The sequence below is a fragment of the Dasypus novemcinctus genome, chromosome 4, assembly GCF_030445035.2.
Source record: "Dasypus novemcinctus isolate mDasNov1 chromosome 4, mDasNov1.1.hap2, whole genome shotgun sequence".
Classification (NCBI taxonomy): domain Eukaryota; kingdom Metazoa; phylum Chordata; class Mammalia; order Cingulata; family Dasypodidae; genus Dasypus; species Dasypus novemcinctus.
This window is the reverse complement of record NC_080676.1, coordinates 29,966,395-29,988,028: the sequence shown is the minus strand read 5'-3', so window position 1 is coordinate 29,988,028 and position 21,634 is coordinate 29,966,395. Positions and strand designations below refer to the sequence as shown.

General features: G+C 42.1%; 1 protein-coding gene and 1 pseudogene across 4 annotated transcripts in view; both read right to left on the bottom strand.

Annotated features, from left to right (window-relative positions):
- SCHIP1 (schwannomin interacting protein 1) overlaps window positions 1-21,634 on the bottom strand; it is an 840,777-nt gene that overhangs the window by 194,228 nt on the left and 624,915 nt on the right. The window lies entirely within an intron of this gene.
- On the bottom strand, window positions 392-21,371 carry LOC139438756 (BRISC complex subunit Abraxas 2-like; annotated as a pseudogene).

Sequence of the window (21,634 nt, the reverse complement as noted above, 5' to 3'; positions counted from 1 at the left end):
TAATTTCTAATTTATATTAAAGAACAGAAGCTATGTTGATAAGTTTTACTTTGCCTCAATTTACCAATACATCCATGGATCACACCAGTATTAGTACAATTTGATGGTCTTAATGATACCTTTGTGAAACCTGCACACTGCTTCTGATTGAGGACAGTGGATGCAAGGATCCTACAAAGACCCCCAAACGCCCCTCTTAGGAACTGTGGTATCCCAAGCTGGGAGAAAGCAATTTTCATCCCAAATTAAGTCCTCAAAAATAAAACAAAACAAAACCCAAAAAACAAACTAACCAAAAAAAATCTCTCAATGAGCAATTAGGAAAAACAGTGCTAAGAGGAGAGTTTCTTTTGTTTAGTTAAATCTGGGAGGACTGAGTATTCCTGAAGTCTCAGTCAGGATGTGTGTCAGGCCACGAATTCCTCGAATGCTAGTATTCACTATTAGAGGACTCTGCAGGGTCAAATTTTCATCATCGCTGTCATCTGATTCATCAACACTGTCTCCAGTTGCTCTTAGGGAAGGAGGAAGGTCTGCTCCACTTCCAGGATACTCCAGTTCAGCTGGTGGAAGCATAAATGGAAGAGTGCATGCTTGAGATGGAGGCATAAAGACACTACTTTCCATGTGAGAATGGCTTAAAGTACTTTCTTGATTGTTTGAGTTAAAATCAGAATAAGGGGGGAGGAGGATCAGAGGCCTCTGCATCTCCAAGTGTACCTCTGCCTACTGCTGCCAGTCTGGAATAGGGCATCTGAGGACTGAACACTGGTTCCAAACTTTTTAGAGGGGATCTATCTGCTTAATATAGTCTGCCGCATTCTTCTTTCCTGTTCCTTTCCAGTTTTCCTCTCAGTGATTTGTCTTTTCAATTTGTTCACTTCCGCCTGACAAGATTCAGCAAGTTGCCCACTCTCTCCTGTCTGCACACACCACCTGCATTTCTCCTGAAGTGCATTATAAACGTGATAAATCACCCTGATGGCTTCATTCTCCATCACTGTAAAAAAAAGTCCGTACCATATTCTTTAATAACTGGCCTAACTATGAAGAGTACTTGGCACTGAAGACGCTTTGTACGCCTGCTGGCTGGTATTGCCTAGTTTGGGAACAGCAACTGACAGCCTTTGACTCTACCTTTGATTTGTTCTGAAGAGAACATACTCTAAAGCATGAGTAGAGTTGTTGGTAATGGAGATGAAGCTGAAGAGGAGGAAGGTGAGATTGGGCAGGCCGTGTCCATATGAGCTGCATATGGATGACCTGCTCTCTGTACAGCATCTGGGGCTGTGTGTTTGGCCGAAATTTGTACCACCAATAACTTTCATTCTCTTACCTTTAAGAATCCTGTCCAAACTTTCTTTGTTAACTTCGTTTGTGTAGTCGTAAAAACTGAGAAGTTTTGAACAAGGTTGATGGCAATGGATTTCAATTACTTGCAGAAAGTCTGTGTTGCTGATTTGTGTGTCACTAATGCTGAAGGTTTCTTCTTGTTTTACCTCTTCCAGCACAAAACCTTCATGGTCCACTTGGCTGTTGTGATGGAAATACACAGCCCTGAAGATGTGGCCCAAAATAGAAGTCACCGTGACGGAAAAACCAGCTCTTGTACCTTTCTAGCGGTCAAGTTACCAACATATACAAGATTGAGCCTCTATAAATGGTGATATTAATATTTATCATTAGGGCTGTGGTGAAGCTTAAATGAGATACAGCAAATGCTTACCTTAATGCCTGGTCTATGACAACTGCCCAAATATGGTAGACATTATCATATTCCCATACTCATTCTGGGTCTCTAATCCTTTAGGGAAGGGGTTCTTAATCTTTTTATTCCATGGACCTCTTTGCCAGTCAGGTGAAATGAATACACCGTAATTTATTTATTGCATACATTCATAAGTGAAGGAAATGCTAGATTTCATTTAGAGATAATAAGTGATTTTTTCCCCCAATTCAAGCTCATGGATCCCCTGAAATCTTTCCACAGACCCCTTGGGGGTCCATGGACCCCTGGTTAAGAACCCCTGCTTTAGGGCATGGATACATGTCTATCTTCCCCAGGGTCCCCTAGGGGTTGACACATAGCATACTAAAATTTGGGATTTTCTGTAGAATAGACATCATAAAATATGAAGCAAAGTCAAATTTAATTATGCGTATGCAGTTTAGAGCAATGAGGATATAATAATAAAATTACAGAGCTGGAAGTGATCTCAGAAACAACTAAATCCAACCTCTCATTTTACAGATGATGCAACTGAGGCTCCAACAGGTTGAATGCCTTCTCCAAGATCCTCCACTTACTGAACAGCTGCATTAGATTGTGAACCCATGTCTGACTCTGACCAGGACTTTTTCCTCCACAATGTACTAGGGACTCACTTAAGTTTTACCTTCTGGTCTTACATAAATGACTGGGATTATGAGGTTAAAAAAAAAAAAAAAAAAGTGAAAAAAGTTTGTATTGAACTCTTACATATTCCTATGAAACAAAAGAATCAAGAATAATTTAATCAAGAGAAAAAAAAAACCATGCTTCAAAAACACTAAGGACATATCCTTTTCCTTAAGTAGTGGAGCCAATATCCATTACCATTGCTGGCAGACACTGTTGGGTTCTGAATAATGTATTCCTACATTTAATGTTCAGCTCAACAAAAGAATAAAAAGATTCAAAGAGCTCCCTATGAAAATAATTTCAAAATTATCATGACAATGTATAAGAGGAGTTTTGTTGTATCCCCACATTTAAACTCACTGAGGGGAACAGGTGGGAAAAAAAAGCAAGCCAACATGACATGGACGGAAGCAGGCTTCCATGGTGCCAAATAGTCAGTCTAAAGATTGCTCATTTAGGGTTTCTCTTTACCCATTTGATCTCTTTGTCTCCTGCTAATTATTATGCACAGACAAATATGATTATCAAATTTTAATTGCACCATCACAGACACTATAGAAATGATGACAATAAAATAGGATTTGCAATCTGCTTGGGTAATTTTTGGACTGTAACGGTGGCTTAATTCGTACAAGTGAAGTGCGTTTCATTTGTCTTCAAAATAGTTATTATTCTAACCAAATTCTTCTTTTTTTTAAAGGATTATCTCTTTCTGTATTACTATTATAAAAACATGGTTGATGCAAATAAATATCATAGTGATTTTTGTCTTTCAATATTTTATACTCGGGCAGTTTTTAAAATTAACGTTGGTTGTATTGTCACACTGCTCATTCATTCATTCATTCGTTTATTCAGTAAAATTACCAGGTACAGTATTATGACCTGGACATGCAGAGATAAATAATGCATGGTCTTTGCCTCATTGGACCTTCAGTCTAGTGGGATTATATCCATCCCCCAGTTTTAATTACAGTCTATACACTAATGACTTCCAAATCTCTATTTCCAGACTGGTCTCCATCCTCGCCGCTGATCTTTAGATCTATTTATATCCAAATACCTACTTTATTTGTTTGTCTTCAAGGAACTTCAAAATTAACATGCCCTAAACTAATCCCATAATTTTTCTCTCAAAACTGCCACTTCTGTGGATGGGAGAGATGGTAGTGAGTGGTGTGAGTGGGGTTGGTGGTGCTAAAGTGTGTATGTGAGTGGGGTTGGGGGATGGGTTGGGCCATCCATGGAGCTGGGGAAAGGGCTGGAAAAAGGAATAGGTGACATCTAGGAAGGATGAGGACTGTGGTTGAAAATACAATTGTGGGAGTTTTCTTTTGGTATCTGTGGCAGGGGAGGGTCACTGATGCAGAGTGTCAGTGGTAGGAGGATGTGTGGGGAAGGGTACACCTGGGGCTGTCATAAGGTGTTATTTCAGTGGGTGGAGACCCACATAATAACTAAAAAAATATTAAATTCCTATCATGGGGAATCCTGCTACATTCTCTTAGTGGTGAGAGTCTCTAAAGTACATGGGGGGAGCAGACTTGGCCCAATGGATAGGGCGTCTGCCTACCACATGGAAGTTCCATGGTTCAAACCCCAGGCCTCCTTGACCTGTGTGCAGCTGGCCCATGTGCAGTGCTGATGCACACAAGGAGTGCCGTGCCTCACAGGGGTGTCCCCCACATAGGGGAGCCCCACGAACAAGAAGTACGCCCTATAAGGAGAGCCTCCCAGCACAAAAGAAAGTGCAGCCTGCCCAAAAATGGTGCCACACACATGGAGAGCTGACACAAGATGATGCAACAAAAAGAAACACAGATTCCTGGTGCTGCTGATAAGGATGGAAGTGGTCACAGAAGAATATACAGTGAATGGACATAGAGAGCAGACAACAGGGGAATTGGGAGGGGGGGAAGGGGAGAGAAATAAATAAAAAATAAATCTTTAGAGTACATAATCTTTAGAGTACATAAGTAGTACCTAGTGGAAGAGGACAGACCAATATGCCAGGCCCTTGATATTAATGCTTGTACTTATGAACCTTATTTTTGTAAAATTGAATCTTAGCCTAGTAATGTATGTAGCCCAGGAGTTACTTCCTGAAAGCCTTCCTGTTGCTCAAATGTGGCCTGTCTCTAAGACAAGCTCAGCAAATAAACTCACTACCTCCCCCATTCCTCTGGCATGGAACATGACTCCCAGAGATAAGCCTTCTTGGCACCAAAGGATTAATACAAAGTGCCAACCAATGATGCATTTGGAAAAAGACTTTGATACAAAGGGGAAAACATTTAGTACAAAGATCTTTATGGCTAGGAGATTTCTAAGTGAGTTGGGAGCTCATTCCGGAGGTTACACTTATGCATGTATAGGGTGGAACTCACTAACTGCCACAGTAAACAAAACCCAAACAAAGGTGATCCTGAGTACTCTAGAGATAGGCAAGGTACACAATCCCATGAAATCAACACCATTGGTCAGCTTTACCTTGGAATATATGATAATTTATTTCCCCAATGTAACAGATTCTCCTACCCCTTTTATTTGAACTTATAATTAACACTATATCCATTAAATGTATGGCCCAGAGACTTAAATCTTTGGTCTTTTCATATATCAGTTGAGCCCTGAATCTCAGCAGAGTTGTGGCCAACACCTACTCTCCAATTCATCAGACTCGCCCAGGACAACTAACAAAATGATGATGATTGACAACTCCATCCCAAAAAACAAAGAGTATCTACAACTGCAAGCAAAACAGTTCCTTCTATCTTCCCCATAAGACCTAAGCCCCCTCTCAATCTGAAGCAGAGAGGGCATCACCATCCCTAAATCCTCAAGACTGAGGAATGAACAAATATAAGGGGCAATGTAACCATTGACAAAAGCAGTCTTATTACTATGGTAGTAATGGAAGAACTTGTAACACTGATACAAAGATAGTGGTTACCAGAGGTTCTGCTGGGGAGTTTGGGTAGGGGGAGGAGGAAAGAAGAGATGAAACATAGGGCATTGGAATTTTTCTGCCTGATATTGCAATGGCAGATACAGGCCATTATATATTTTGTTAAATCCTATAAAACTCAACAGCACAAAGTATAAACCATAATGTAAACTATAGACCTTGGTAAGTAGCAACACTTCAGTATTTGTTCATCAATTGCAACAATTGTATCACAATAATGTAATATGGTATTAATGGGGAAAAAGTGGGAGGGGAGAGAGTGGACTATATAGGGAATCCCCTAAACTTTTGATGTAACTTTTATGTAATCTAAAACTTCTCTAAAAATAAAGTTTATTATATGAAAAAAAGAAACCACACTCAAAAGAAAATAAGATGAAAAAGCAAAACAAACAAACAAAAACCCTGCCTCTTTATCCAAATGTTCCTAAATACAGGATTATAACCACAGTCACTGAAATCCAAATACTTAGCATTGTCCTTGACTTCTAAATCCCATTAATTCTACCTCCAAAGCAGCTCTATAGTGTCTACATTTCTCCCTTCCCACTGTTTCTTTCAAGTCCATTCTAGTCCACTATCATCTCTCAGGTGGATTAGTGTTAGTCCCTTAATTAGCTTCCCTGAATCTAATTTTTCCTCCATCATTCCATTCTCATAGGCAGCCAGAGGGATCATTCTAAAAAGCAAACCTTACAATGCCACTTGCCTCCTTAAGACCATTCAATGGCTTTCAGAGTCTTCCATGAACCAGACCCTTGCTGATCTCTCCATCTTGGTGTCTTGCCACCTCCTGCCTTTCTCTATTCATCATGAATGTTTTTCAGTTCCTTGAAGAGAGGACCCATGTGTGTGCTCTATCATTTTCTGGCCTTTAATGGGCTTCTCTCTTTTCCTAGAACATGCCTCAGCCTCAACTAAAGGACAGTTTCCTTGGGAAGCCAGTCCTGACCTCCTAAAGGGTATTAAGAGCCCCAGCTCCTGCAGAACCCTCTACTTTCCATCCTATGATACTTATTCATTTTATTGTTATTCCTCAGTTGCCTTTCTTCCTTGCCAGACTGTAAGAACTGGAGAGTAGAAACCTTGTCTAAGTTGCCCACTCTTGCATGATACATTGTGGTTTGTTAATAAATATTGGTTGAATAAATGAATGAGACTGATAAGATCTGTTAGATGCTCTAATAAAGGTATTCACACATGTATTGGAACCCAAATAATGGGCATCTAAATTGGAGTTGGTGTTGTTGGAACACATGTACTGTTTTAGCACAGTGCATGGCACAGGGTTCTGGAGACTGGACGGATGGTTCAGGCTGGTTTAGGGGAAGGTGAAGATAACTCAGTTGTGTGGGACATGGAGACATTTACCAATAGAAGTAAAGTACAAATAGTGGCCAGATCCTTACACCAGTACCACAAAGCCTATTTAACCCAGAATGTAGCTGAAAAGAAACTCAAATACAAGTTCCAATGTCGCTCTTTGAGCCCTATCAAGCCCTGAACTATTCAGAGGAAAAGCTACACTGTGCCTTGCGTCTCTCTATGTCCTAAACACTTCAAAACCCATGGATGAAGTTAGAAAAAAATGAAACTAAGTGTGAGATGGAGCAGCTGAGAAGTTCTAGGAGTGAGAATGTGGGGGGCAGGATTGGAGTGAGATTCAGGCACCAGTGGGAACTTATTTGGTGATAGAAATGGAGGGTGAGAAGGCTCTGGAGGAGGAGTCAGTAGCAGGGTAGGACAGTGGAAGAAGCCTGTAATGGAAGAGGAAAACATGCCAGTGGTCATATTTCAGGGCTTGGTAGCAGAATGGCTTTTGAGTGGGAACTTTTCACTAATACTGTTTGCTATGCCATGGAGTCCTTATTAGAACCCATTCAGGGTGTTCAGTTATAGGGTCAGCATGGGTCCTGCAGTGCCCAGCAGAGCCCTTTGTACATGGTTGGCACACTGTAAGTGTTACTGTGTGTATTAGTAAATGGTGCAAATAGTTGTTTCACTTAGGGGGAAATGTTGCCATGGAAAAAGCACAGCAAGAGGCTCCAAGGTAGCTGGGATGGAGCTTGTCTTTCATGGTGGATACAAGTTGTCTAAATAACTCGACAACCTGTTAATTTCACTACACAGCCAATCAGTCAAGCATTGGGACCTGATGTGATGGATACATTGAGCGCAATCAACCAATTTATCAAGAATCACACAGCAATTGAGAAGCAAAGTGGGAAGGAGTTGAAGAACTGCTATGTGAACTCTAAGTACCTGGTTTCAAGTAAATGGAGCTGAAATATCTCCTTATTCTATGCATCAGCCTAGTTTCTGGAATTAGCAGAGGGCCCAAGAGAGGACTTCTCTCAAGAAATTCAGCGACAGGGTTATTAATTGCTCAGTTGTATTAATAAATTTAGGGGATTTGGGTTATTCCAACATGTAATCATTTGATTTTTTAAAAACTTGCTGTGGTTGTCCTTAGAAAAATATTTCGGTACAATATCTATGATTTGAAAACCCTGCAAAAGAGTCAGTTGATTCTAAGCAAAGTTTAAATGTATCAGGACATGATAAAAAGGAGAAACTAATTCTTACAGAAAATACACTATCTCCAAAAAGGTGTGTGTGTGTACTATATTCACCTACATGCACTTGCCCTGGATTTACCAGCCCTGGCTGAATAAAATACAAAGTGAGGATTCAAGCAGCAAGAGAATTATAGTTGCTTTGGAAACCATAACATTGACCTTCATGACAAAGTACCCTCAGCTCTAATATTAGGTAATGACTTAAAAACTGGTGCACCCACTTTTTTGAAAGAATTTCTAAAACTTATTAATGGAAAGCTTAAAAAATGGGAAGGCTCTCTAGCTTTGTTTTTGTAAATTTCAGCTCTGGGTGACACTTTGCAAATGAAATCCCTGAAAATTGGAGGCTTTTTGTTATGGTTGCTTGCTTTAAAAGAAGATATACAGAATAGATATTGATTCCATAGGACTAATTTGGGCTCTAGGTAAAGTCACCATCAGAAAGATACAAACAAGATCAAGAGGATCTGGGAGTATTCTGAATACTTTCGGCAGTTTGTCTTCTGGCAACATTTCAGTGCTAACTGAAAGAGGCACTGTACTCTATAATCTAAACCATGAATAGCCAGCATACCAAAAGTGGCAGCTCAATTACGTGTGGATTGGTACCCAATTAATCCTTTCTGATAACTTTATCTACTTGGTCTATACCCAGGACTGTTGGCAGGAAAATCATCTCTGAATTTCTTTCCAAAATAAAGTTGGTAGATTTCATCTACCTGCTCTCTTTATTTATATATTTTTTAATCTTTGAAGGAACAAGGGATCTTAGAATTTGTATTCTTTTGTGCGAAAACAATTTCTACTTCAATGAAACCCAAACTAATTTTAATACTCTTAGGTATTGTAATACTTTTCAGGTGATGAGTAGAGTCATTTTTGAATTCTTATTTATGGCTTCAATTCTCATTAGAAATAGACCCTCCCTCTGAACATTTAGTGGTGACAATCATGGTAATCAATATAGTGCTCTTAATTTTGAAATAAAAAAAAATATTGATTCTATCTCCATAGCTACCAGCCAAAGTAAATATAAACCTTAGAGCCAAACCTTCAATAATCTGAGTAACACTATTTTGATCTGTGTTATGCAAACTGCGTTATAAACTAAAACAATTTTCCAGTGACCTATTCTGGAAAGCTATAGGCTGATCAAATCCTTGTTTAATGAATGTCTATGGCTCCCTGCACCCACTTTTCATCACAGGATAATTTTGTTATACTAAGTACATTGTGTAGGTACAAGTAAATGTATTTTCTTTTGGTAGAAGGGACTGGATAATGGAAGATGTTGATGCAGCAGAATACTGTTTTGAAATATTACCGAATGTATTTTTCTTTCATAGTAATTCCCCTTTACTCTCAGCCTTAGAGAAGGGAGAGCACAAAAAAAGCTGGTGAGAAGAGTCATACTCTTAGCTTTGAGTTTTAAAAAGATGGTCTTCAAAGTCAGAGCTTCCAATTTTGAAAGCAAGGCTTATGATAAGAAAGAACTTTTTGTTGTTGTTGTTTCTTTTTTTATTATTATTCCTAAAGCTTGTCTGGCAACAGCAAAGCCTGGAGGATGCAGAACATAGAGTTTAAACAACAGATATAAAACAGGGAAGAACCTTCAATAAAAATGACAGTGTTCCCTTGTAATGCGGAGAGGAGACAGAACCGTGTCTGGGCTGGATGAGAAGCTTTGGAAAGCAGAAAAGGAGAGCTTGCTCCCTTTCCCATTTTGTCTGAGTCTGGAAAGGGAGGAGGGTGAGGTTGGGAAGGACAAAATACATATCTAGACAGGCTTGTGGCTCTGACTGTAGAGTGGATTTTGGCCCAGCTCTCTGTCTGGGAGTATATTGCTTCCCAATTAAGGTTTTAGGCAGAGAGGGCCTGAGGCTGTTCTGTGGAGATCATGGGCCCCAGAGAGTAGCCTGGCAGCTGAAAATTTCCCATGTTTCCTAGAAGCTCAAGTTAGGAATGGGGTAGATCAGTGAAACTAAAGAAGCCCTTGTAGGTGGGATGAACTTGAGTTACCTGAGTAGACCTGGTAACGAGAGCACAAAAAGGGTATGGATGCTTCAACAGTGGATTCAGACACAACAAGGAAACATAATGAGAGACAAAACAAGCAGGGAGCAGAGGTGGCTCAAGTGATTAGGCACCTTCCTCCCACATGGAAGTTTCCAGTTTCAGTTCCTGGTGCCTCCTAAAAAAGAAGATGAGTAGACACAGAGAGCACACAATAAACAGACACGACAGTAGAGAGCAAGAACAAAACAATGGGGGGTGGAGATAAATTAAAAAAATAAATCTTAAAAAAAATAGCGGATGCAGTGAAGAGACCAAAAATGCCTCAGAATGGGGGAATGCAGTATTAGTATTTGGCAGAAGACAGAAGAACTTATGGACCAAACCATCATCCAGGGATGTCCAACCCCCTAGTACTTACATTATCTCCATAGACAGAGGAGAAAGGAAAGGAGAGCAGGACAACTTACTATTTACCCAAAAGAGACTGACTTTAACCGGAGATGACTGAGTTACCTTCAATCCATGTATCTACCACCAGCAGAAACAAGGGCTCAGGAGTTGAGATCAATGATAGAAATAAAACTGCAGGGAACTTTGGCTGGCACAGACTGAAAATCAGAAGTCCACCAGGGCAACTGTGGTCATCTTGGACCCGTGCTGTATAGATTGCTGCCCACACCTGTGGCTCCATCCCCGCCCCAGGCAGGGGAGAAAGGGATGTGAAGTTTTATCAGTCTCTCTGGGCAACTACAGTCTAGGCCTGCACTTGGATTATTCCACACAGCTGTGACTCTGTCCCTACTCCTGGCAAAGGAGAAAGTTGGAAGAAGCTTCATTGGTCCCTGGTGCAATGAGGGCAGCTTGAACCTCCACAGCTTACAGCACCAACTACATGCTTGGCTCCTACAGCAAGGGAGAAAGGACAGGAAGCCCTAAACTAAAAAGAAAAAAAAACTGCACCCAGAAAAAATACTCTAGGAAGCCCGATGTGAAGACACCAACCAAAAATTACAATCCATGTCAAGAAACAGGAAGCTATGAGCCAGTTAAAGGAATAAGATAAGCCTCCAGATTACATAAAGGAGTTGAGACAGCTAATTATAGATGTTCAAACAAATCTCCTTAATAAATTCAATGAGATGGCTAAAGAGATTAAGAATATTAAGAAGACATTGGATGAGCACAAAGAAGAATTTGAAAGTGTACATAGAAAAATAGCAGATGTTATGGAAATCAAAGGTGCAAAAAATGAAATTAAAAAAACACTGCGGGGAAGAGGACTTGGCCCAATTGACAGGGTGTCCGCCTACCACATGGGAGGTCTGTGGTTCAAATCATGGACCTCCTTGACCCATGTGGAGCTGGCCCATGCACAGTGCTGATGCATGTAAGGAGTACTGTGCCATGCAGGGGTGTCCCCCATGTAGGGGAGCCCCAAGTGCAAGGAGTGCGCCCCTAAGGAGAGCCGCCCAATGTGAAAGAAAGTGCAGCCTGCCCAAGAATGGCAACGCACACATGGAGACCTGACACAGCAAGATGACTCAACAAAGAGAAACACAGATTCCCAGTGCCACTGATAAGGATAGAGGCGGTCACAGACAACTGGCGGGGAGGGGGGGGAGGGGAGAGAAAAAAAATTGGGGGAAGCGGATGTGGTTCAACTGATAGAGCATCCACCTGCAATAAGGAGGGTCCAGGGTTCGATACCCAGTGCCTCCTGACCCATGTGGTGAGCTGGCCCATGCTCAGAGTTGCCACATGCAAGGAGTGCTGTGCCACGCAGGGGTACCCCCGTGTAGGGATATCCCATGTGCAAGGAGTGCGCCCCATAAGGAGAGCCACCACATGAAAAAAGCACAGCCTGCCCAGGAGTGGCGCCGCATACACAGAGAGCTGACACAGCAAGATGATGCAATGAAAAGAAACAGTTTCCCAATGCTGCCTGACATTGCAAGCGGACACAGACAAACACACAGCAAATGGACACAGAGCAGACAACAGGGGGGAAGGGGAGAGAAATAAATAAAAATAAATCTTAAAAAAAAAACATTGGAATCATATAATAGCAGATTTGAGGAGGCAGAAGAAAGGATTGGTGAGCCTGAAGAAATGGCATCTGAAAGTGAACATACAAAGGAACAGATGAAGACAAGAATGGAAAAAATTGAACAAGGTCTCACGGAACTAAATGACTGCAAAAGGTGTGCAAACATACGTGCCATGGGTGTCCCAGAAGGAGAAGAGAAGGGAAAAGGGGCAGAAGGAATATTTGAAGAAATAATGGTAGAAAATTTCCCAACCCTATTGAAGGACATAGATATACCTGTCCAAGAAGCACAGCATACTACCATCTGAAAAAATCCAAATAGACCAACTCTGAGACACATACTCATCAGAATGTCAAAGGCCAAAGACAAAGAGAGAATTCTGAGAGCAGCAAGAGAAAAGCAATGCATAACATATAAGGGATATCCAATAAGATTAAGTGCTGATTTCTCACCAGAAACCATGGAGACAAGAAGACAGTGGTCTGATACATTTAAGATACTACAAGGGAAAAACTTCCAGCCAAGAATCTTATATCCAGCAAGATTGTCTTTCAAAAATGAGAGTGAAATTAGAATATTCACAGATAAGCTTAGAGAATTTCTAAGAAAGAGACCAGATTTTCAGGGAATACTAAAGGGTGTGCTAGAGGCTGAAAAGGAAAGACAGGAAAGAGGGGCCTGGAAGAGGGTCTAGAAATGAAGATTATATCGATAAAAGTAACTGAAAGTGTCAAAAGAGTGGTGAAAATAAAATATGGCAGGTAAAACTCAAATGATCAGGAATAAACTTAACCAATGATGTTAAAGCACTTATATCCAGAAAACTGCAACTCAATGTTAAAACAAAAAAAAAGCCATAAATAACTAGAAGAACATTCCATGCTCGTGGATTGGAAGACTAAATATCATTAAGATGTCAATTCTACTCAAACTGATATATAGATTTAATGCAATCTTGATAAAAATTTCACCAGCATTAAAGAAAAAATAGAAAACATGATCATTAAATTTATTTGGAAGGGTAAGGAGTCCTGACTAGCCAGAAACATCATAAAAAAGGAAAAGTGAACCCTCATCTCCAGATTTTAAATCATATAATGGTAAAAACAGCATGGTACTGGCCTAAAGACAGACACAATAGACCAATGGAACCAAATTTATGGTTCAGAAACAGACCTTCACAGGTAGAACAATCCGTTCAGCAAATGGTGCTGAAATAATTGGATATCCATAGCTGAAAGAAGGAAAGAGGACCCCTATCTCACACCTTATCCAAAAATTAACTCAAAATGGATCAAAAACCTAAAAATAAAAGCAAGAATCACAAAACTTCTAGAAGAAATTATTGGAAAATATCTTCAAGACCTGGTGATAGGTGGTGGATTGTTAAAGGAGATAAAAGAAGGACTGAGTGGACTGCCGATGTTTAATGTATGAGAAGTTTTAATTAGCTTTACTCTAAAGGTGTGGAAATGTATAGAGTGGATGGTAACACACAGTAACAGCTAGTTTGTAGATGGGGATGTGACTGAAAATGGTAGTCTAGTTATGTAAATGCCAATTGACAGAATGTTAGAGAATAATCTAGAACTGGATAGCGCAGTACACCAAGGGGTGGGTGAGAATTGTGGTTGATGGAAACAGATGCAAGAGTGTCCTTTGTTAGCTAGAGCAAATATATATCACTACTGTAGGGTGTTGGGAATGTGGAGAAGTATGGGAAAAATACAACTGGAGTGACCTATGGACTGTGGTTAGTAGTAATAATATAATATTCTTGTATCTATGAAAGATGTACTGTATTGATACTGAGGCAGTATGGAAAATGTGAGCGAAATGTACACTATGGACATGGTAACAATCAGATGATATTATTTTATCTGTAGGAAATGACACAGCACATTGTGGTGTGTTGATGGAGGGGTGTTGTTTGGGAATTCTGCACATGTGCATGATTGTTTCATAAGTTTACAACTTCTGTCATAAAACAAATATATTTTAAAAATAATAATAGTGTGGGTTGGGGGAGAGACACACCAGGTGTGAGATGGGGACTGTGATAGGTAGCAAGATTTTGACAGTATTCTTTCATAATTTGTATTATGAAATACGTCTCAAGATAATGCAAGGAGTTGGTGGAGGGTTGATGTGTGGAACCCCTGTGTGATGTTATGCATGTTTGCTTTGTAAGTTTACAACGTTTACCATACACTTAATTGTTTACGTATGTTCATATATAAATGATATAAAGATAATAATAATACAATTGGTTGGGGGAAAATACTTTGTTTAGTAGTAATATTTTGGCAATGCTCTTTAATCATTAGTTAAAAAGGTTTAACAACAATGCAAGTTATTGTTGGTAGGGTGAGTTATGAGAGTCCTGTATGATGGTATATATGTATGTTTTGTAAGTTCACAACTATTATTATAACTTATTGTTTATGTATGTTTATGTATGAGTGATATACTTCAATACATTTTAAAAATGCTAGAAATAAAGACACGTATTTTTATACTGATTTTCATATTTTTAATTTTAGAGGTTTTTTTGGCTCTTTTGGAAATTTGCTTTGACTTTTTTATAGATTTTTGCTTCTTTCAGATAATTTTAAAGCTTAATTTTTTTTTCTGTGAGTATAATAAGCATTTTCTTTTAATAACCCGCCTTTATTTCGTTCCAATATCTGAAGTCTGTGTGTGTCTGGTCCAGCTCGCTCTTCCTGCTGTTTCTTGCTCATGGTGCCTTCTTTCTTTATATGCTTGATTATCTTTGATTCTGTGCTTGTCACAGCATTTGAAATTTGAGGAGATTCTCAAAAACCTCATGCGGCGGCTTGCTCGGTCGGTAGAGGTGGGGTCTGGCTGCGGACGAGGGGTCGGTCCAGCTCTGGACGAGGGGTCGGTCCCGCTTGGGACGAGGGGTCGGTCCGGCAGCAAACGAGGGATCGGTCTCACAAGGGGTTGCGCAGTTTGGCTGACGGGGTCGCCCGGCGAAGTCGGCGACGAAGGGGTCGCCCGGAGAAGCAGGTGACGAAGGGGTCACCCGGAGAAGCAGGCGACGAACTGGGGACAAGGGAGGCCAGGCCCTTGTCGGGGGCTCTCAGGACTGGAGGGCGCACAGCAGAAGAACTACCGCAGAGACAAGGTAAACACGCAAGTCCACTTTATTGAGGGAGAGGCAACAGTTTTATAGGGGCTGGGGAAGGCTGATTGGTCGAAGCCACGCCCTGTTCTGATTGGTTGCCGGCGAAAGGTCAGTGGGCGGTGCTGGACGGGGGAGGGGTGGTGGTTAGGGATTGGCTGTCGCTGTTGCTGGGGGAAGGGGCAGGGTTTAGGGATTGGTGGCTGCTGTTGCTGGGGTGGAGGGCAGACTTGAGTTTCCCGCCCACGCCTGGCTGTTGCTGCTGTCGGGGGAAGGGAAAAGGGCAGACTGGATTTTTCCGCCCACGCCTGGCTGTTGCTGCTGTCGGGGGAGGGGAAAAGGGCAGACTGGAATTTTCCGCCCTGCGCCTGCACAGGGAGAAAGAAGAAGAAGGGTGCCGCCCCACAGGCATCGTGTGGCGCCATCCGGGAGGAGGGGCGGCCGCGGAAGCATGGCTGCCGAGAAGGGGAGACCCGAGGGCACTCTGCGCCCATGCCGAGCTTCCTTCAGGGGTGGTGGTGAGTCCAACCAGCCACCCTATTATGGGGGCAGCGGCTTGGCCTGCCGCGGCCGCTCCCCCGCCGGGCCACACTTCAGCCCGAGGGGTGACCGCAACCTCATAAGACGAAGGCAGCTTCCCCTGGAGAGGACTTGCATTTGCATCTTTTTTTTTTTTTTAAGATTTATTTGTTTATTTATTTCTCTCCCCTTCTCCCCTCCCCACCTGGCCCAGCCCTGCCCTGCCCCACCCCGCCCCGCCCCAGTTGTCTGATCTCTGTGTCTATTTGCTGCATGTTCTTTTTTTTTTAAAGATTTATTTATTTATTTATCCCTGCCCCCCAGTTGCTTGTTCTCTGTGTCTATTGGTTGTGTGTTCTTTGTCTGCTTCTGTTGTTGTCAGCAGCATAGGAATCTTTGTTTCTTTTTGTTGTGTTATCTTGTTGTGTCAGCTCTCCGTGTGTGCGGCACCATTCCTGGGCAGGCTGCACTTTCTTTTCTGCTGGGTGGCTCTCCTTACAGGGCACACTCCTTGCGTGTGGGGCTCCCCTACGCGGGGGACACCCTGGCGTGGCATTGCACTCCTTGTGCGCATCAGCACTGTACATGGGCCAGCTCCACACGGGTCAAGGAGGCCCGGGGTTTGAACCACAGACCTCGCATGTGGTAGACAGACTCCCTAACCACTGGGCCAAGTCCGCTTCCCTACATTTACTTCTTTCAGGGCCTTAGGTAAAACCCCAGTCTGGTACCATTCTAAACTGCATTTTTGGCAGATACAAATTTGGGACTGAACCTTAGGGATTCAAATACTCTTATGGTTACAGTCTCTTAGGACTGGGTTTTCCTTTTCTTTCCTCCTGACCTGCTCTGTCCGGAGCTAAAGCAACTTTCCCTGTGGTTCCCTGAGGATGCGGGGAGGGTATGGGTTTACCTCTGGCCTAGCCAGAGGATCCCAAATTAACATGAGGAATCTCTTATTACATTCTCCACCATCGGGGGAATTTGCCATCTGATTTCCATCCCTCTCATCCAAGCAACCCATCAAAGCCACAGTTCAGTTACACAGTCCAATAGGCAAGTGTCCTTGGAACAAAGGCAGTGTCTGGTGCTTGGCCTACTTTTCTGGGTTCTCATTTATTCTGGGTTTTGGCCTGATAAGATCTTACCATGTTTGGGGCGTAATCAATGTGTTTAATAAACATTGAAACAAATTTTATTCAATATTTTTAGTATTTCTCAGTGAGGATATTGGTCTGAGTAAATTAGCCCATCATTGCCTGACTTCGGAAGTCATACTGGAGTTCTGTGAGTGTAAAATTCATACTCAGTATTATATGAAGTAATGTAAGAAAAAGAAAAAAAAGCTTTCTGAATTCAGGAAGAGAAAAAGAGAATTGCTAGAGGAATAGTTCCTTCTTTTTAAGCTCTTGTACTTGTTGCAAGTGAAAGAAATTATTTGAGTAAATTTGGGAATTTAGGCAAGTTCTCTTAGTGGTATGGAGCTATTTAAGAAGAAAAAGTTAATGGTATCGCATTTGATGAGAGAACTGAAAAGTTGTAAATAATTGTTTATTTCTTTCCTCTAAATTTTGGGCCTTTGACTCTAAATAGAATCTGAAATAAAGGCAGGAAGCAGATAAAAGAAATAATTATTAATAATTTTTTTTTAAGTAGCCAGGAAAAAAAAATCCTTTAGGCTTTGATCCTAAGATACAAAATAGCTTGGTTATGAATTTTGTGTCACATTTCCTGTAATGGATTTAATTTCGTTATTTTTACTTGGCACTTTGGAAGGATGTGAAACTAATAGAGACCAAGTTCCTGTTGTGGAACTTGCAATCTCTTTGGAGAGAACATGAATGTGAAAATGAAAGCTCCACTGAGGGGCAGGAATTTTTATCTGTTTTGTTCCCTACTGTGTTTCCAGGGCGAAGCACAGGCCTGGTGCACGGTGGTGGCTCAATAAATATTCATTGAATGAATGACATAACCAAGACGTGTAAAATTTAACAAGTTGGGGAGAAAACTGACCCCCTCCCTCCCTTTCAGTGAGTTTACATGAACTCAGGATGCTAAGGACAACCCTGAGGCTGGCAGGCTACTTAGATTCAACACCTGAGGAAGGTTTTGAAGGATGGTGGACCACACGGATGGCTGACCAGGAAGCCTCCAAGTGGGAAAAGAGAGGGAGGAGTTTCACACAAGGCAAAGAAAGTCTTTGCAGATGGGAAAGGGTCACAGTAAATTTCATCGAGAAGAGTGTTTTATTTAAAATTTTAAAAAATGTTTTATCCACCAGAGTCTTTATTTTCAACTTTGTGTGGAGGCACAATGTATAAAAGCAAACACAACCGGAACTCTGGTTGGAATGGAGATGGGGCGCCTCCTATCCGGCCACCGGCAACGACAGCCCCAGTGGGCGTCTGTGCAGCCTCCAGGGCTCTGCTGAGGCAGCTTATTTTGGTCCAAGTGGAGAGTTGGGTAGGGGAAGAGTTGGGGACAGAGCTGTGAGGTGGTATTGGGAAGGCATTTCACTGTCAAGGGGACAGGTCTAAATATCACGAAGAGATCAAAAGGAGCCCTGCTGGGTGCTCACGAAGGAATGGCAGGATAAATCTGCAGCCTGAAGAAAACTATTCCAAACATGACTGAAGGAAAACATGAGCGCAGAACTGTAGTTAAAAGACTATTTAAAGAAGCAGCTATAGGTCAAGCAATTGAGCTCCCATTTACCATATGGAGGACCCGGGTTGGATCCTTGGGAACTCCTGGTAAAACAAGAAAAAAGGCTCCCAGACCTTTGCCAAGAGGCGCAGGCCCCCGTGTGGTGAAGTGAAGCACCCAAAAAAGGATGATGATGCAACAAGATAGGGGAAAAAAGACTATTTTAGATCCAGACATGATTTGTGAGGGTCGTAGCCTTAATGTTCATGTGAATTACTAGGTAGTTTATTAAAATGCAGATTTCAAAATCTCACTGTCAGCTTTCTGAATCAGTAGGTTTGAGATAGTGCTGAGGACTCTGTATTTTAACAAGCATCTCTGAAAAGCCTGGTGTATGTGGTCTGAAGATTAAACTTAGAGAGAGACTATTATATTATAGCTAAATTTGTCTCACTTCCAATTCCCTCTTCCTTGTCAATTTTATAGTTAAAAATATGTCAGGAATAAGGACAGAGGAATGACTTAAGTCAACATTATTTTAAGTTGAAGTCATCAGAACATATACATGAAACAATGGTTTGAATGTTAATTGTCAAATTGAGTCCAAATGGAATTTTTGGAGGAACATGTTGGAAACATTTCCTTTTGGCAAGGGACCCACATCAAGAGGGGCCAGCCACACATGCTATGATTTGTCTAGTGTGCTTTAGGTCCCTGGATGGTCTGTATATTCCAGTAATTGTTCTACTATATAATAACATTGTTGGGCAGCATCTAGAGGGAGTATACATCTTCCCTCTAAGATCTACATTTTCAAAGATTCATCTTGTAACCCACCATCCTCCATTTTGAATTTACCATTCACAAATTCATTTAACCTCTTCTTGAATTTTTAAATTAATTTTTATTATTTTTTAAAAAAGATATTTAGATTACATAAATGTTACATAAAAAATATAGGAGGGAAGCGGACATGGCTCAACTGATACAGCATCTGCCTACCATATGGGAGGGTCCAGGGTTCGATACCCAGGGCCTCCTGACCTGTGCAGTGAGCTGACCCACATGCAGAGTTGCTGCATGCAAGGAGTGTTGCGCCACGCAGGGGCACCCCTGTGTGCGGGTGCCCCCGTGCAAGGAGTGTGCTCTGCAGGGAGAGCCACCCAGTGTGAAAAAAGTGCAGCCTGCACAGGGAGTGGAGTGGCACTGCATACATGGAGAGTTAATGCAGCAAAATGATGCAACAACAACAACAAAAAGAGACAGTTTCCCACTGCCGCTGAGGGTGCAAGCGGTCACAGAAGAACACACAGCAAGTGGACACAGAGAGCAGACAATGGCGGGGGTGGGGGTGGGAGAAATAGATAAAATAAATCTTAAAAAAGAATAGGGCGTTTCCATATGCCTTGCTCCCCACATCACCCACATTTACTCCCATTAACAACATCCTTCATTAGTGTGATACATTCATTGCAATTGATGAACACATTTTGGAGCATTGCCACACAGTGTTGATTATAGCTTACGTTGTAGTTTATACTGTCTCCCACACAAGTCTTAGGTTATTAATTTTTTTAATAGTTCATCGACATCACTGGACTCCCGCATGTAAGAGGGCATGAAGCAATGAAGCTGCATGACTTTGACAAGGCGCAGCAGCCACTATCCCATGTTACTTAGCTGGAGCCGAGATGGTTCCTGAAGAGCCATTTAATGCTCAATTGGCTTTTCTGTCAGCAATTACTGAACCTTAATAGTTGTCTTCTTTAGGCACTTCATATTTACTTCACACAGGAAAGGAAAATGGAAGTGGAAAAAAAGAATATTTTTGAGTGTTGACTGTGTGCTAGGCCTCCTTTAGAGGCTCCAGTAGGATACCTGAGTTTTGGAGAATGAAAGCCTCTCACAGAAGACAGTAAGCAGGAAAAGCATATAGAAACCTAAGTTTTTTCTCACCTGTGGACACCAAGAATATCTCTGGCCAATGAGAATAATGCATGTACCCTGTTGGAAGGATCTGGGCTTAGGAAGAAGCTCAAACTTCTCTAAGCCTGCTCCATAGAAACTCTGTTTGCTTGGTGCTCCAGGGACTGGGCTCTTCTCAATACTCAGATGAAAATGCTTTGGGCCAGGCACTATCTGTCCATTGTCTCCTCAGGCACTGATGCAGAATGTGGCCACGGGTCTCAGCCTTACCCTTCCAGGAACCATCTAACCCAGACCCCCACTTCGTAGATGGCAGGACCTGCAGGGCCAAGAGGGAATGTGAGTCTCACAAAGTCACACAGAAAGAGAGCCCCAGAGCGGGGAGCCGAACCCGGCCCTCTTGGACCCTGAGTGTCCTTACAACCACATCTAGGCAAAACCTGAGACAACGTGGGCTTTCATTTGCGTCCTTGAAAATAGAGCTGGGAAAATCAAGGGCGTGCTCGGAGATGTTTCTGAGCAGGAAGGAAGGATGAGAAAGGAGACTGAGAGCCACGGTGTTTCTCCACTGCACTCTGGGAATGTGAACGTTCCCTTAGAGGTTTGTGGAGTGCTCTAGGATAAGAGCTCTGTGATGACAAAAGCTTGGAAAAGCTGAATTAAAGTTAGACAAGTACCTTTTTTGAAAGCTCTTGGATTATTTGGACACTGATCTAAGTTTTACTCCCTGAGAAAGTAGATTTAACACCTCCTGGGGGAACCCACCCTACTTTTAGGGAAGAATTTCAGCTTGGGGGGGCACCAGCGCCAGGAACCTCCCAAGTCTCAGGGTACTGCAGCGACACTCAGTGCAAGGGCTGTCTCCAAACATGCCCCAGACCTGGGTGACCTGGGGGCCTCCACTTGGCGGCAGGGTCTTTGTGTTCCTGGGATACCGGGAACCAGAGTCAGGCGATCTTCTCCCAGGACCTAAGTGACTTGGGGATTTTGGTTTGAAGCAGGGCAAGAGTTTTAGCCACTGGCCTGGGGTCTGGGATGCCAGACTGGCAAAGCCTTCTTCACTTTTCCCTAAAATGTTGGGCACAGCCTCTAGCATACTAGCCGACTCCTCACTTGGGTGCATTCTCAAAAACTGGACATCCTTTTCCACCAAGGGATTAAAAAAACCCCAGCAGATCCTTTCTTGCCACACCACGTGGCTACAGTACAAGTAAGAGGACGGCCGAAAGTAACCTCTGCATGGCACCCTAAATTCCAATTAAACCTGTGTAAGAAAAAAGGAGGAACCAGGTAGATCTAAGCACCAGAGACCATGTGGTCACATGTCTCCTAAAAGGGATGAAGAAACATACTACCAAACCAGTTGATTATAATCATCTCAGGGAA